This window comes from Mesoplodon densirostris, chromosome 1 (assembly GCF_025265405.1).
Source record: "Mesoplodon densirostris isolate mMesDen1 chromosome 1, mMesDen1 primary haplotype, whole genome shotgun sequence".
Classification (NCBI taxonomy): Eukaryota; Metazoa; Chordata; class Mammalia; order Artiodactyla; family Ziphiidae; genus Mesoplodon; species Mesoplodon densirostris.
In genome coordinates, this window is record NC_082661.1 from 107,552,605 (window position 1) to 107,569,893 (window position 17,289).

General features: G+C 51.4%; 1 protein-coding gene across 5 annotated transcripts in view; it reads right to left on the bottom strand.

The window, feature by feature from the left end:
* Positions 1–811, bottom strand: part of PCGF3 (polycomb group ring finger 3) — a 54,493-nt gene extending 53,682 nt beyond the window's left edge. For all 5 annotated transcript variants that reach the window (XM_060107448.1, XM_060107428.1, XM_060107445.1 and 2 more), the window contains exon 1: positions 614–811. The gene's annotated coding sequence lies outside the window, so the exon portion shown is untranslated. The remainder of the gene's footprint in view (positions 1–613) is intronic.
* Positions 812–17,289: the final 16,478 nt, after the last annotated feature.

Genomic DNA, 17,289 nt, shown 5'->3' on the forward strand with positions numbered 1-17,289 from the left:
CTGATTCCTGCTGAGTCTTAAGGTTCCAGCCCTCCTCCGTGACCCATAGTGAGGCTGGACCCTCCTCCATGACCCATATCACGGTTGGGCTCTCCTAGGTGATCTGTCTCAGGGTACAGTGAGTGCTTCCTAGTCCTTTTCTTGGTGGGTCCTGGGGTCCAGCCCTCCCCGGTGACCCGTCCTGGGGTCTGGTCCTCCATGGTCCCTCCGCGGTGGCCATTCCTGGGGTCCGGTCCTCCCTGGTCACTCCACGGTGGCCCGTCCTGGGGTCCGGTCCTCCCTGGCCCCTCCGCGGTGACCCGTCCTGAGGTCCGGTCCTCCCTGGTCCCTCCCCGGTGACCCGTCCTGGGGTCCGGTCCTCTCTGGTCCCTCCCCGGTGACCCGTCCTGGGGTCCAGTCCTCCCTGGTCCCTCCCCAAAGACCCGTCCCGGGGTCAGGCCCTCCCCGGGTTCCCGGCCCCGCCGAACGGAGTAGGGGATCCGCAGGCCGGGCCGACGAGGGCGCAGGGGCACGGGCCAGGGTTCGGAGCCTTCCGGGCCCGGACACGGGCCGAGGCCGCGGCCTGTGTAGCGAGCGCCGCGGGCCAGGCCGGGCGGGGCGCGGACTCACTGACCTGCCGTCTCAGCTGTGGGCGAGCGGGGCGCACGCGGGGGCCGCGCCGGGAGAGGGAGGGGGCGCCGCTCCCTCCGGGTCCCCCCCAAGAGCAGGAGAAAAAAACCCGTCCGGAGTTTAAAACAAAGAGGCGGAAATGCCCGAGCAGAGCCGAGCGCAGAGTCGGGGGCGCCGCTCTTGGAGCATGCGCGTTGCGCGGACCGGCTCCCACCCGGCAGCCGGGGCAGGGGCGGGGCCTGGAGTCGGTGGGTCCCGGGGCGGGGGCCAGGGCGTGGTCAGAGGGCGCAGGCGCGTCCGGGCTGGGCTGGGCCCTGGCACCTGGAGAGGCTAGGGGGCGTGGTCAGAAGGTGTGGGTGGGGACAGGGGGCGGGGTCAGAGGGAGAGGGACCTAGAGAGCCTCGGGGCGGGGCTCTGCGCGGAGACCCGGGAGGGGCAGGGGAGGCGGGGCCAGAGATGGGGCGGGGCCTCGAGGAGGTGTCGGGCGATCCCTGGCTTGGGGGCGGGGCCGGGGCGGGGCCGGGGCGTGGTCGGCTGGCGCTGCGCCAGGAGGGGGAGGGGCTTGCGGAACCCTGGAGCCTAAAGGCAGCTGGCGCTCCGGGACCAGGGGTTTCCTCCAAGGGAGGCGTTCTTGCTTTTGCATTCCTGTTCTTCCTGGGAACTAGCACCAGGCAGTATCAGGGGCGCCTCAGACAGGGACCCTGCCTCCCGGGCTCCCGGACAGTAGGCAACAAGGCTGACCCCACAACTCGTCCCTGTTTCCGGCTTTCCGCAGGCCCCGCCCTGGAGCTGTAAGCAGTGACCGTGACGTCCACGCCCTCGTGGGGTCCGCACTGCGAGGGGGGGCGGGAATAACAGAGGAGAACGTAAATGCAGTGTCCTGTGGGAGACAAGCCGGTTGGGGGAGGCAGTGGGTGTCCGGAGTTGGTTACATAGAGTGAATGGGCACGGAAGGGACTCAGGGAGCGAGCCCTGCAAGTGTCTGGGGATGGGGCCGGTTCACAGGCAGGAAGTCCAGCCAGCCTCAGGCCCCGAAGTAGGAGGGGGGTGTGGAGGATGCTTTCCAGAGACCAGCCCAAAAGCTAGAGGGCACAGAGAGGCTGGAGATGAGGTCAGATGCGAGGTGCCTGGGCTGTCTGAGCAGAGGGCTGTGGGCACAGGGCTGGCGTCCCGCTGCCTTGTGTCTGCGGGGGCGAGGCTGGAGCAGGAGGCAGTGCAGGGGTGCCAGGGCGCTACACCTGGTGGTGCCCTGGAGGGCGGGAAGGGTGGGACTGCTGAGAGGAGGCGGGGTTGGGCAGCTGCTGACCATCTGGGGAGGTGATGTCGCTAGACCCCCAACTGGGACTGCTGTGAGGCTGGGGGCTGTAAGAGTGCAGCGTGAGCTTGCAGTGTCTGGAGATGATGAGATGGTCAAGGGAGCGAGTGAGGGATGGGGGACCAAGCCCCCTGCGGCCCTCCCAGTGGAGAAACCCAGGAGTCCAGGAGGAGCCAGTGAGAAAGACCCAGATGGAGCAGACTGGGGAGGAGGACCCCAGAGGTGAGTGATGTACATTTGGCTGCTGGAGGGATGAGGGTAGTGAAGCCCCTCCGGGGCCATGGCCAGTGCAGTGTGGATGCATGGTTGGGGTGAAAACAGATTGCTCAAAGGAGGAGGGCAAATATAGACAACTTTTCAAGATTGTAGATGGAAGCCACAAATGGGGCTCGGAGGCCAGGAGGAGAAGACAGTTTGCTATTTGGGCTGGAGCCCTGGTGACGTCAGTGGTGCTGACTGGGTGCAGGGGGAGAATGACCACGCTGCATGAGCCGAGGTCCCCACCTAGGACTGGGGACTGGATGCAGGGGGCAGTTGGCAGCCCTTCACGTTGGGGGGGAGGGGAAGACCCTGATGTGTGGTCTCTTCTAGCTGCTTCTGTTTTCCAGTAAAATGGGAGCTCAGTTGACCCAGATCGGAAGTGGAGGCCCAGGGGACAGCAGAGTGGGAGCAGCCCTAGGCTGAGGGCAAAGTGACCCCAGGAAGTCACCTGACAACCCTCTGACACCGTGGCCACCTGTCTGCAAATGGGGCAGAGCCAGGAGCAAGTGTGTGAGGCATGGTAACAGTTCCAAATTTGTTCCAAGCCTAGGGTCTCTTGCTGAGGATGCACGCCAGACATCTGGGCTGCCCGCCTGTTCTCCCAGGTGACCTCATCGGTGACAACACCCCAGACCTTGACCCTGAACTCTGGGCTCCGGTGTCCAGCTGCCTGGCCACATCTCTGCTGGGATATCTTCAGGGAACTCAGGCTCTGATGTCAGAAGGTCAACCCCTGGCCTTCCCACGGCCCCCATCGCAGGGCTCCTTCCTGCCTGCTGAGCCGAGGCGCCCGGGTCCTTCCCTCCATGCTCATGTGGGCTGTCAGCAGACCCCTCAGAATCTGCCACGGCACCCCCCCACCCCCCCAGCCCAAGGCCAAGCAACTCCCCCAGTTGGAGTATCACCTCAGGACTGGCCTTCTGCTTCTTTCCTTGGGCCCCAAATCTATTCTTAACGTGAAATAGTAACTCTCATAACACATTAGCCAAGGAATGTCCCTCCTCTGCCCGAAACCGTCCAGGGGCCTCACTCAGAGCAAAAGCACAAGAGTGGAGGTCAAGGGGGCCCAAGGATACCTGGGATGATGGTGATAAGCTCTTGAGTGTGTGCATGGGTCAGAACTCACTGAAGTGTACAGGTTACCTTGTGTGGATATACCCCAATAGGGCAGAACAAAAAGAAGGAACCAGAAACCAGGACACAAGCAGTGAGAGGTGACCCCCACCCCACCATGCCCACGCCTCCCCTTTCCCCAGAGGGTGAGCAGCCCTCGCTCCTCTGCCTCCTAGCCACCCCCAGGGGCGCCCATATCCACACCCGCTCGAGGCCTCCTCCCTGCCCCTCTCCTGACGGACCTGTCCCCTTCCCCTCTGGTGGACCATTCCAGTGAGGCTGCCCATCTGAACAACAGAACAGAACAAACAGGCTCTCTCCTGACCTAGTGCTTCTCTGCTCATCTTTGTATATAACACGACTCCTCAGAAGTGCTGTCTACACTCGCCCGCCCCAATTTCCCTCCCTGTTTTATCCCTTAACCCTGCAGGCTTCTGCCCTCCCCCAGGAAAATGCTCTGGTCCAGGTCACCCCAGGTTTTGTGGACTGCATCTGTCGTCGTCTCTGCCCCTCTGCGCTGCTCTCTTCTCCTGGAAACACTTTCCCCTTGGCCCACTGTCCCGTGTTCTGCCCCCGAGCCGTCCTCCTCTCCTCTCCCTGCAGCCACTCCTGGCCAGCCTCTCACTGGTGTCTGTGCACTGGTGTGTCCCTCAGTGAACTGCAGATGCTGAACTTGCCCGTCTCAACCAACGGCGTGCTATCTTTTCCGCTTCCGGGGCACAAATATGTGGACTCATGCCTGATTCCTTTCTTTCTGTTTTCCCACAGCCAGTTCATGGGGAAGTCCTCTCAGCTCTATCTTCAAACCTGCCTAATGCAACCGTGGTGCTCAGCCTCTGCAGCGGCTGCTGCCCTGGCCCGAGCCCACCTGTCCCATCTGGGTTGGTGCCACAGCCTCTGCCCCTGACCCCCGGTCTCTCCCGGACAGGGAAGCCAGTGGGCCAACCCCTCAACGCCTGGGTCAGAGTGCAGCGGGCCTCTGCTCAGCAGCCCAGCAGCTGCTCCACGTCCCCGAGGTCCTGCCTTGGGCCTGGGCCCTGCCCCAGCTCTGGCCTGGCCTCCACGGCCCTCCTGGACATGCCGGGCCCTCACATCTCATGGCCACAGCTGAGCTGCTCCCAGGCCTGGGTGGTGCTCCCTGGCCGCCCACATGGCTCCTCCCACCCTCAGGCCTGTGCTCAGATATCTCCTGAGGCCTCTCTTGACCAATCGGGCAACAAACCCCAGCGCTTGACCACTTACCTTGTTGGCAAGACTCTCATCTCATGTATTGCTGGTGGGAACAGAGGGGAGATGGACAATATCCGGCAAAACGATGCGGGCATTTATCCTCTGGCCCAGCAATCACCACGTAGGAATTTATCCCAAAGATACACTGGCAAAAATGCAAAAGATTAATGAACAAGGCTACTAACTGCAACATAATTTGTAATAGAAAAAACTGGAACGGCCCACATGGCATCAGGGGCAAGTCCTTAATAAACCATTGACCCTCCACACAGGAGCTTTTGCAGCTGTAAAAGGAGCGCCAGACACCTGCACATGCCGTCATGGGGTCGCCTCCAGGACTGTGTCTAGGGCACACCATTAAGATGGGCAAGATGGAGAAAAGGGTATTCAGCCTGCTACCACATACCCAGAATGTGGGGTTACTACTATGCGTTCCACGTATCTGCCTGTGTGAGAAATCCACGTGGATTCCATGAAGGTGATGCCAGGAGCAGGACTTATGTCTCCCTGGACCCCTCATAAAGCACAGAGGGGGACGCAGCAGCGCAGCAACAGTCAGGTGGCCAACACTGACCCCAAAGCTCCATGACAAGCAGGTGGCTACGGCCTACGGCCTCCGCTGCCTGAAGTCAGCATGTGTGTGGAGGGTCTGAGCTCACCCTCCCACCGGAAGCAGCTAAACGCTGGACCACATCAGGCAGTGCAGGCCGTGACTCCCAAAAGAGAGGGACAAATGGAGAGAGCCAAGGACCAGAGGCCAAAGTGCTGGAGGCGGCAGGGCAGGGGGCCAGAGAGGAGGGCCTGTCTGGAGGGGCGCTCCAGAGCTGGGCCGAGGGTGCTGAGGCCAGGCCGAGCCCTGATAAGGATGTGCATGGAGGAAGCTGCCCAGGGCTACGTAGAACCCCTGAGAGGCGCCAGGAGAGAGGTTCTGGGAGGTCACAGAGGGCTGGGCGTGTCCTGCCAGCCCAGGAGCCCTGGGGGCCAGGCACCAGGCCAGAAGATCACCGCCTCAGCAGAAAGGCAGCCCCCGTCAGCCTGCAGAGGAAACGCATGGAAGGGACCAAGTGCGTCCAGGAGCCCCACCTCAGCCAGGACAAAGCGTGATGGGGAGGCACTCGACAAGGATGGTGCCCTGCATCTGGGGTCCAGTCACACTCACCGGGCGAGCAGAGGAGGGACCTGTGACTCTCAGTGGGGGAGGAAGTCAGTCACTGAGGCAGACGCACTGCTGGCACTAATGCCAGAACCGGTAGAACAGGCGTTAAAACGGTTCCTGTAACTGTATCCCACATGTTCAAAGGCCGGGAAGATGGCTGGGCACGCTTGGACATGGATCAAGAAACGAACAAGGCCACAGGAAGCAAAGGCCCTGCACAGACTGCTGTGGCCAGGAGCCAGGGGCCAAATGCGGGCCACTGAGCATCAGAGAGAATAACAGCGGCAACAGGTTAAAATATACCAAATATGTTTAAACCACAAATACATATGCTACTTAAAAACCCAACTTGGTGTTGCTATAGGGCTCTGAGGAACCAACCTGTAATTTTCAAACCTGGTAGATGATGGGAGAAAACCCATCATCCACCTGGTCTTGTATACAGACCGCATCGCAGGGTAACCAAAGACGTGATGAGGGATCCGTTTTCTTTGTGAATATTCCAGCTATTACGTGAAGAAGAAATATAGAGTTAATGGGCTTCCCTGGTGGTGCAGTGGTTAAGAATCCACCTGCCAATGCAGGGGTCACGGTTCGAGCCCTGGTCCAGGAAGATCCCACATGCCAAGGAGCCACTAAGCCCATGTGCCACAACTACTGAACCTGCGTGCTGCAACTACTGAGCCCGCGTGCTGCAACTACTGAAGCCCGTGTGCCTAGAGCGCATGCTCCACAACAAGAGAAGCCACTGTAATGAGAAACCCGCACATAGCAGGGAAGAGTAGCCCCCGCTTGCCGCAGCTAGAGAGCCCGCACGCAGCAACAAAGACCCAACGCAGCCAAAAATAAAATAAATAAAAATTTAAAAATACTACCATTTCACAGCCCTAATGGTAATGCCAACCCAAACGGGAGATGGTCAGACACGCATGCCTTCTGGTCAAAGGCTGCACCAAAAAACCGAACCTGAATCCAAGTACAGCCAATGCTCTATGCTTCACCCCACACCATTCCCCGTGAGCGCCCTCAAGTGTCCAGCACAGTCCGTTCAGTCTCTGTCGCAGGTCTTCTCCAGCAAGGTCGGGGAGAAGCCCCCATGACCACACACGCGAGGAAGAGGCGCTGTCTGGGTCAGCCCCCGCCAGTGGGCTGGCAGCTGGGGTGCACCTCTGGAGCCACGTTTTGTACCCCTCCAGCACCGGGAGGAATCAAGTCCCCTTCCTGCAAGCTGCCCTGTTGATGTGCCTCTGTGTCTGGTGTTTCCTCCCTGCCTGTGTCTCACTTCTCACTCTTTCCTGCTTCCTAAGATCATCTCCTGAGAGCAGCTCCTGACCCAGGTCTTTATCTGAGAGCAGCTCCTGACCCAGGCACCCTGGCAGGAGGGAGGCTGCTCGGGAAGCTCGGAAGCTGCCGCATGAGAGGCTCTGTTTCTTCCAAGAACAACTTGCGAGGGACTGAAAAGATACAGCGAGGGAAACTAGAGATGGACAAGGAGGTGAGCGTAGACCAATGACTGATTTGTATCCTGAGTCAAACAAACTGAACTAAATGAAACTAAACACACACGCATCAGTTGGAGTGACTGGACGCTGCAGCGATACTTGATGGTCAATTTTCCAGGTGTAATCATGAAATTATGGTTATCTTTATCTTACCCTTATCTTTCAGAGATAGATACTAAAATATCTAGGGATGGAAATGATATGGTGTCTGAGTAATTTCTCAGAATAATTTGGAGGAGTAGAGGCGGGGAGGAATCCAGAGAAAACAAGATTGGCCACAAGCTGATCATAACTGGAGCTGAGTGATACATTCATGTGTGTTTATTATACAATTCTCTCTCCCTTTGTGTTTGTTTCCATTTTTCCATAATAAAAACTTTAAAAGTTGCAAGCACATTCACTGCTGGCCCTCTCTGCTCTTTTTCTGAAGTGCTCACCACCTTTGGGCGCAGTACAGACTCTGTCTTCTTCACTCTCCTCTCTGGAAATCAGGCTCCCCTGGGAGGTGGGGGTGTCTTTGTCAGTTTCTTCAGAGCTGTAGACCCTACACCTGGAGTGGAGCCTGGCCCCGAGGCCACGTCCACGTGCAGATGACGGCCAGAGGCTCAGGCTGGGGCAGTGGAGCAGGAAGGCAGGTGAACACTGAAGGGTGGTCAAGGGCTGGCCCGGCAGACAGATTTAACAGAAGAAAGGTGGGAGGACACAGAGGCAACAGTTGATGAGAGAGTAGCTGAAGTTTCAGATTTAAAGACTAACCTGACCCCACAGATCCAGACACTAACGTAAAGATAAGAGCATGGGGCTTCCCTGGTGGCGCAGTGGTTGAGAGTCCGCCTGCCGATGCAGGGGACACGGGTTCGTGCCCCGATCCCGGAAGATCCCACATGCCGCGGAGCGGCTGGGCCCGCGAGCCATGGCCGCGGAGCCTGTGTGTCCGGAGCCTGTGCTCCGCAACGGGAGAGGCCACAGCAGTGAGAGGCCCGCGTACAGAAAAAAAAAAAAAAAAAAAGACTAACCTGACCCCACAGATCCAGACACTAACGTAAAGATAAGAGCATGGGGCTTCCCTGGTGGCTCAGTGGTTGAGAGTCTGCCTGCCGATGCAGGGGACACGGGTTCGTGCCCCACTCCAGGAAGATCCCACATGCCGTGGAGCGGCTGGGCCTGTGAGCCATGGCCGCTGAGCGTGCACATCCAGAGCCTGTGCTCCGCAGTGGGAGAGGCCGCAGCAGTGAGAGGCCCACGTACCGCAAAATAAATAAATAAATAAAAATAAAGTGTAAAAAAAAAAAAAAAAAAAGATAAGAGCATGCTGAAACCCCTGAAGCTGGGGAAGGACAGGGGAGGTCAGCCACCCACCAGCCTCCTCTGGCCAGAGAAGGCAGACACTGATGGGAGAACAGCACCTAGACCATCAGAAGACACCACGTTGGCAACAGCTGAAGCCTGATTCTGACCAGGTATTCAATCACAAAGAAAGTCTCAGACAATTTGAAAAAAATTTATTTCATACAAATGACACTTTCTGACATCTCTGCAAGTAATATGGAATTAAACAATAAGACAGTTTTCTAAATATTCTTGTTTGGAAAATTAAAAATACATTTTAAAATAACTTGTGAATTGCATACAGAAACTAATGTGGAAACCTACAAGTCTCTGATGAAAGAAATCAAGAAGATCCCAACAAATGGAGAGATATTCCATGTACATGGATAGGGTGACTCAATATTGTCAAGATTTCAGTTCCTCCCAGCTGGATCTATCAATTCAATGCAATCTCAATCAAAATCCCAGCAAATTATTTCGTGGATATGGACAAACTGAATCTAAAGTTTATATGGAGAGGACTTCCCTGGTTGTGCAGTGGTTAAGAATCTGCCTGCCAATGCAGGGGACACAGGTTCGAGCCCTGGTCCGGGAAGATCCCACATACCACGGAGCAACTGAGCCCGTGTGCCACAACTACTGGGCCTGCACTCTAGAGCCCGTGAGCCACAACTACTGAGTCCACGCGCCACAACTACTGAGCTTGCACACCTAGAGCCTGTGCTCTGCAACAAGAGAAGCCACCGCAATGAGAAGCCCATGCACTGCAACGAAGAGTAGCCCCTGCTCGCCGCAACTAGAGATAGCCCGCACACGGCAAGGAAGACCCAACGCAGCCAATAAATAAATAAATTAAATAAATAAATAAAAATCATCTTAAAAAAATAAAAGTTTATATGAAGAGACAAAAGGTCCAGAACAGCCAACCTAATATTGAAGGAGAAGAAAAATTTGGAGGACTGAGGTTACCCCACTTCCAGACTCACCATAAAGTTACAGTGATCAAGTTAGTACGGTACTGGTGAAAACAGATAAATAGATCCATGGAAGAGAATAGAGAGCCTAGAAGTAGAATCACACAGATTTGGTCAACTGATCTTCAACAAAGGGACAAGGGCAGTTCTATGGAGAAAAGACAGTCTTTTCAACAAATGTTACTGGATCAAGTAGACACCCACATGCCAAAACACATAACACATGTAAAGACACAGATTTTACAACTTTCACAAAAATTATACACCTAAGTGTAAGACACAAAACTATAAAACCCGTAGAAGATCACATAGAAGAAAATACAAGCGACTGTGGGTTTGGTGGTGACTTCTTCGTTTTTTGTTTTTTTTTAAAATTTATTTATTTATATTTATTTTTGGCTGGGTTGGGTCTTCGTTTCTGTGCGAGGGCTTTCTCTAGTTGCGGCGAGCGGTGGCCACTCTTCATCGCGGTACGCGGGCCTCTCACTGTTGTGGCCTCTTCCGTTTGGAGCACAGGCTCCGGACGCGCAGGCTCAGCGGCCGTGGCTCACAGGCCTAGCCACTCCAGGGCATGTGGGATCTCCCCAGACCAGGGCTCCAACCCGTGTCCCCTGCATTAGCAGGCAGATTCTCAACCACTGCGCCACCAGGGAAGCCTGGTGGTGACTTCTTAGATAAAACACTGAAAGTGTAAGCCATGAAGGAAGAAAGTGGATAAGTTGGACTTCATTAAAATTAAAAACTTCTGTTCTGTGAAAGACACTGTTAAGAGAATGAAACGAAAAGCCAAAGACTGGGGGGAAATTTGCAAAACACGTCTGTTATGCAAAATATGCAAAGAACTATTAAATCTCAACAATAAGAAAATAACCGAAGTTTAAAATGGGCAAAAGACCTCACCAAAGATGATTTATAGATGGCAAACAAACACATGAAAAGATGGTCCACATCATATGTAATCAGGGAAATGTAAATCAAAGCAACATTTTGATACCACTACATACTTAATAGAATGGCCAAAATCCAGAACACTGACAATACCAAATCCTATTGAGGATGTGGAGCGACAGGAACTCTCATCATTTCTGGTGGGAATGCAGAATGGTGCAGCCACATTGGAAGACAGTGTGGCAATTTCTTAGAAAACTAAACGTTCTCTTACCATTAGATCCAACAGCTGTGCTCCTTGGTATTTACCCAAAGGAGCTGAAAATGTATGTCCACACAGAAAATCACACATGAATGTTTACAGCAATTTTATTCATAATTGTCAAAACTTGGAAGCAACCAAAATGTCCCTCAACTGGTGAATGGACAAACTGTGGTCTATCCAGAAAATGGAATACTATTCAGCACTAAAAAGAAATGAGCTATCAAGCCATGAAAAGACATGGAGGAACCTTAAATGCATATTTTTAAGTGAAAGAAGCCGGTGGGAAAGGCTGCACACTGTATGATTCCAATTTTATGACATTCTGGAAAAGGCAAAACAATGGAGATAAAGAAAGGATGAGTGGTTACTAGGGGTCTGGGCGGGAAGGGACGGGCAGGTGGAGCACAGAGGATTTTTAGGGCCAGGAAACTGCTCTGTGTCACACTATAGTGGTGACATGTGTCATCATACATTTCTCAGGCCCATAGAATGTACAACACCAAGAGTGATCCCAATGTCAACCATAGACTTTAGTTAGTAACAGTGTGTTGATACTGGTTCACAATTACAACAAATATACTGATGTTAATAGGGGACGTGGTATGCGGGGGCTGGGGGAGAGGGGACATGTGGGAACTCTGTATTTTGTGATGAATTTTTCTGTAAACCTAAAACTGCTCTAAAAAGTACAGTGTTATTAATCAAAAAACAAATTACTGGGCTTCCCTGGTGGCACAGTGGTTGAGAGTCCGCCTGCCGATGCAGGGGATGCGGGTTCATGCCCCGGTCCGGGAAGATCCCACATGCCATAGAGCGGCTGGGCCAGTGAGCCATGGCCGCTGAGCCTGCGCGTCCGGAGCCTGTGCTCTGCAACGGGAGAGGCCGCGGCAGTGAGAGGCCCGCATACCGCAAAAAAACAAAACAAACAAAAAACAAAAAACAAAAAAACCCAATTACTAATAAATGTAATGAAAGAGTACAATACTTATATTCTGAAAACTATGAAACACTTTTGAAGAAAATTAAAGAAGACCTAAATGAATGGAAACACATCCATGTTCATGGATTGGAGACAATATTGTTAAAATATCAATTTTCCAGGACTTCCCTGGTGGTCCAGTGGTTAAGAAGCCTTCTCCCTATACAGGGGATGAGGGTTCAATCCCTGGTAGGGGAACTAAGATCCCACATGTCATGGGGCAACTATGCCTGTGCGTTCTAGAGCCCGTGCCACAACTAGAGAGCCTGTGCACTGCAACTACTGAGCCTGTGTGCTCTGGAGCCTGTGAGCCACAACTAGAGAGAAGCCCTTGCGTCACAACGAAAGATCCTGCATGCCCTAATGAAGATCCCGTGTGACGCAACTAAGACCCGATGCAGCCCCCCCCAAAAAAGATATCAATGTTCACCCAACTGATCTACAATTCATATCAAAACCCAGCTGGCTTCTTTGCAGAAACTGATAATGTGATCCCAAAATGTGTATGGAAATTCATGGGACTCAGAATAGCCAAAACAATCTAGGAAAAGAACAGGGACTTCCCTGGTGGCTCAGTGGTTAAGAATCCACCTGCTTATGCAGTGGACACGGGTTCGAGCCCTGGTCCGGGAAGATCCCACATACCGCGGAGCAGCTAAGCCTGTGAGCCACAACTACTGAGTGCGCATGCTGCAAGACTGAAACCCGTGCGCCTAGAGCCCATGCTCCGCAACAAGAGAAGCCACAGCAATGAGAAACCCGCGTACCGCAACAAAGAGTAGCCCCCGCTCGCCGCAACTAGAGAAAGCAACAAAGACCCAATGCAGCCAAAAAAAAAAAATATATATATATATATATATATATATGTATATATGTATAAAAATTAGAAAAGAAAAGAACAAAGTTGGAGAACTCCCATTTCCTGATTTCAAAATTTACTATAAAGTGACAGTGAACAAGACAGTGTGGTACTGGCATAAGGACAGACATACAGATCGATGGATTAGAGTTGAGAGTCCAGAAATAAGCCCTCACGTTTATGATCAACTGATTTTCAAGAACGATGCCAAGACAAGTCAATGGAGAAAGCATAGTCTTTTCAAGAAATGGAAAACTGAATATTCACGTGCACAAGAATGAAATTGGACTCCTACCACACACCGTATACAAAAATTAACTCAAATGCACCAAAGGCCTAAATGTAAGAGCTCAAACTTTTAAACTCTTAGAAGAAAACATAGGTATAAATCTTGGATTAGGCATTGTTTCTTAGACATGATACCATAGGTACAAGCAACAAAAGGAAAAATGGATAAATTGAATATCATCAAAACAAAAAACATACGTATTCAAAGGACGCCATCAAGAAAGTGAAGAGACAGCTCGAGGAATGGGAGGAAACTTTTGCAAATCATATATCTGATAAGAGCTTCATACCTAGAACACATAAAATATGTAAGAATACAAACAATACATAAACCCTTATAACTCAACAAAAGAAAGACAAACACTCAATCAAAAAATGAACAAATTGGGACTTCCCTGGTGGCGCAGTGGTTAAGAATCCACCTGCCAATGCAGGGGACATGGGTTCGAGCCCTGGTCCGGGAAGATCCCACATTCCACGGAGCAACTAAGCCCGTGTGCCACAACTACTGAGCTTGTGCTCTAGAGCCCGCGCACCACAACTACTGAGCCCGTGTGCCACAAATACTGAAGCCCGTGCACCACAACTACTGAAGCCCGTGCGCCTAGAGCCCGTGCTCCGCAACAAGAGAAGCCATCGCAATGAGAAGCCTGTGCATCGTAAGGAAGAGTAGCCCCCACTCGCCGCAACTAGAGAAAGCCCACACGCAGCAACAAAGACCTAACACAGCCATAAATAAATAAATAAATAAATAAATAAATAAATAAATAAATAGAATTTAAAAATGAACAAATTATTTGAATAGATATTTCTCTAAAGAAGATGCACAAATGGCCAATAAGCACATGAAAAGATGCTCAACATCATTAGCCATCAGGGAAATGCAAATCAAAACCACAAGATACCACTTCACACCCCCTAGGATGGCTAGAATCAAAAAGACAGGCAAAAACAAATGTTGCCAAGGACAGAGATAAATTGGACTCCTCAGGCATTGTTGGTGGGAATGTAAAATGGTGCAGCTGCTTTGGAAGGGTCTGGCAGTTCCTCAGAAAAAATTAAATGTGAAGTTAGCATATGACCCAGCAGTTCCACACCTACAGACCCAAGAGAAACAAAAGCAAATGTCTGCCCCAAATTGGCATATAAATGTCCATAGCAGCATTATTGATAACAGCCTCAAGATATAATAACCCAATGTCCATCAACTGATGAATGGATAAACAAAATGTGGTCCATCCATACAATGAAATATTATTTGGCAATAAAAAGAAAGGAAGCACTAACACATGCATAAACATGGATGAACCTTGAAAACGGTACACTCAGTGAAAGAAGATAGTCACAAAAGACCACATATTACGATTCTACTTAAATGAATTGTCTAGAATCGGCCAGCTGAAGAGACAGAAGGCAGATTAGTGACTGCCAGGGGCTGGAATGCTGGGGGGACTGGGGAGAGCCTGCTAATGAGGACAGGGCTTCTTTCAGGGGTGAGAAAATGCTCTAGAATTGATCATAGTGATGGCTGCATATATATGCAAATATACTCAAATCGATTTAATTTACATATTAAATGGGTGAATTATATGACATGAGGATTATATCTCAATAAAGCTGTTATTTAAAAAAGAGAATTACAAAGGAAAGTACAAAATATTTAGAACTGATGAAAATGAAAGTGCTACATGTTTATCTCCGTGGTAAAAATAAAATTAGATAACTCACACCATAAAGACACACAAAGATATACATAAATGACCATCTCACGCAATACACAAAACAGATATCCATCTCAAAAACACATATATGAAAAATTAGATACCCTCTCTCACCATACATACAAAAAATGAGATGTCAATTTCACATCATATACAAAATATTAGATATTCAACTTACAGCACACACACAAATAGATACCTATTTCCAATGTATACCAGAAAATTTGGTAACTATCTCATACCATACAAAAAATATCATGCCACACAGCAGACAGAAAAATGAGATACTAATTTCAGCCATATAGAGAAAAAAGCTAGACACCCACCTCACATTTTAAACAAATAAATTAGTCACTCATGTCACACACACACACACACGCACACACACATACACCATACTTTTCCAGCTCAGAACACCATGCTAAATGATTTATCACGCCATATCCACACATAGAAAATTAGACACCCATCTTGAAGTATTTTTAAAAAATAGATGCTGTTGGGAAGCAGTTCTCCATGAACATCTCACGTCTCTGTTTCTGTGAGGTCCAGGCTCTCAGAGCAAGGTCGTTTACAGCCAAGTCAAGAAGGTTTGTCTCAGAGACATTCCAGGGCAGACAGGAGTGTCCCCACTGGGAGAAGATTTGCTTACATTTCAGAGTAAAGAGAAGGTTTCTCTCTCTGGAAGGCAGGATGGGGAGGTCTCCAGCAGTCCTGTATAAGATCAGAGTTTCCTAATTTCAGGGTTCTTCTGAAACACACCCCTCTGCGGGTACGGGTGCCACCTGCATGCCCGTGGAGACGACATGGAGGAGCTGCTCGGGGGCATCGCCGCGGCTGCAGGGAATCAACGCTCTTTGCCTCTGACCCGGGGGTCGCGATCCCACAGAGGCACACGTGGGAGCCTGTGCTGGGTCACCTTGTCAGCTGCAGAGAGAGCAGTCTCAGACCCTTCAAGGTTTCTGACCTAACACATGCATCTTACACCAAAGAATGAGATGCCCATTTTTTCCATCCAGGCAGAAAAATCAGGTAAATTTTCTACCCCATATATACACACAAAAGACAAAACCCATCTCAAACCACACATACCTTACTAACCACTAGCCACACAGCCTTACATAACACACTGTGAACACACACTGGATACCCATCTAATAAACACACACGAAATAGATGGACATCAGGCCATGCACGACATTACATACCCACCTCCCTCTCCCCCTCCCTCTCTCTCCCTCCCTCTCCCTCCCTCTCTCCCTTCCTCTCTCTCCCTCCCTCTCTCCCTCCCTCTCTCCCTTCCTCTCTCTCCCCCCTCTCTCCCCCCCCCCTCTCTCCCTCCCTCTCTCCCCCTCCCTCTCTCTCTTTCTCCCCGCCCCAACAATACGACCTCACATCACGCACATACAAAAAGTTGTCCATCTTGTTTATACACACACACACACACACACAAAAGAAGCCCCTACTTCTTCAACAGGCTGAATGGTTCTGAAAAGCAAGCGCGGGTGGATGGGGTCACAGGCTCCCCAGTGGGAAGGGGCAGCAAGTTGGGTCCCAGATACTTGTTGCCAGGACCTTGGGGTGTATGTGCTGACCTTCCCCACCTATGCTGGGGGAAGACAGAGGGTAGTGGGGAGCAGCCACCCTAAGGGCTTCTCTCTGGGAGAGCCAACGGCACACAGGCCAAGGTGGCCAGAGCGTTCCTTTGTTTAAGTAAATAGGCTCACGGTCCAGTGCAGGTTTGTCAAGTGTTTTCAGTGGAAAGATTCCCTGCTCGGCCTCCCACACGGATAAGGATGAAGTCAGTGCCATTTTGATGCAGCCAGAGAATCCAGATACTGATTTGCTTACTCACTTCCCTGTCAGGGTGGTATTGGGGTGTGTGGTCTTCAGCAGCTGGGAACCGAGGGAAACAGTAAAGGCTTAGACTCTGGGAGGGGACGCTGTGCTTCGTGACCAGACAGTCTGGCCGGCTCCGCCTCAGGGGTGCGCTCTGGGGAAATGGGCCCCCTCCAAGAACCTGCCAGGCAGGCCAGGGCCTGGAGACGCAGGGGCTACGGTGGGGGGCACAAGGCAGAAAGCGCACCCACCCCACACAGTCCCCTCTCAGCCACAACCGCATGCCGGCCCCATCCTGCTCCAGGGATTCGGGCGTGGACAGACTGATTCCTGCCCCCACGTAGCTGGTCTTCTCCTGAGGGGAGAAAATAAAAACCAAGTAAACACCAAACAAACGGGATGAGGCAACTCCTCTTGGAAGGTGAGCTTTCTTCTCCGATATTATCCTCAGCAAAGATGTGTTGCCTTTGATCCAGTCTTGGCAAAGAAACGCCCCTCAGTTGCCTAATCACGAGCAGGAGACAGTTTAAGGAGGACACATCAGCCTGAAAAAGCTTCAGTTAATGGTAGTGTGGGATGCTGATCGGAGTCTATATTTGGTTAAGAAAAAAGGAGAAAAAGAAATTGAAGCACAGATTTAGTCATAATCGTGTGCGTCGTATGTTATTTTAAACAAGCCTTTAAAGACGATTTTCAAAAGTAAGATGCAAGGTGGTTTTTGTGCGGAGATCACTAAAGGGTATGTATCTCCAAGAAGTGATGGTTCCAGAGATGCGCACATGGATTCCAGGTGCAGAAAGACACTTGTGTGGATGCTGGTACAGCTTGAGTCAAAACCTGAACAGTGTAGATGCTTACGGTAAAGATAGTTGTCCAGAATTTAAACAAAACTCTTTCTTTAAATGTGAGTAGAAAAAGTCATTGTTTCCAAATGAATGTACTTGCCACATTATGTGAGTTT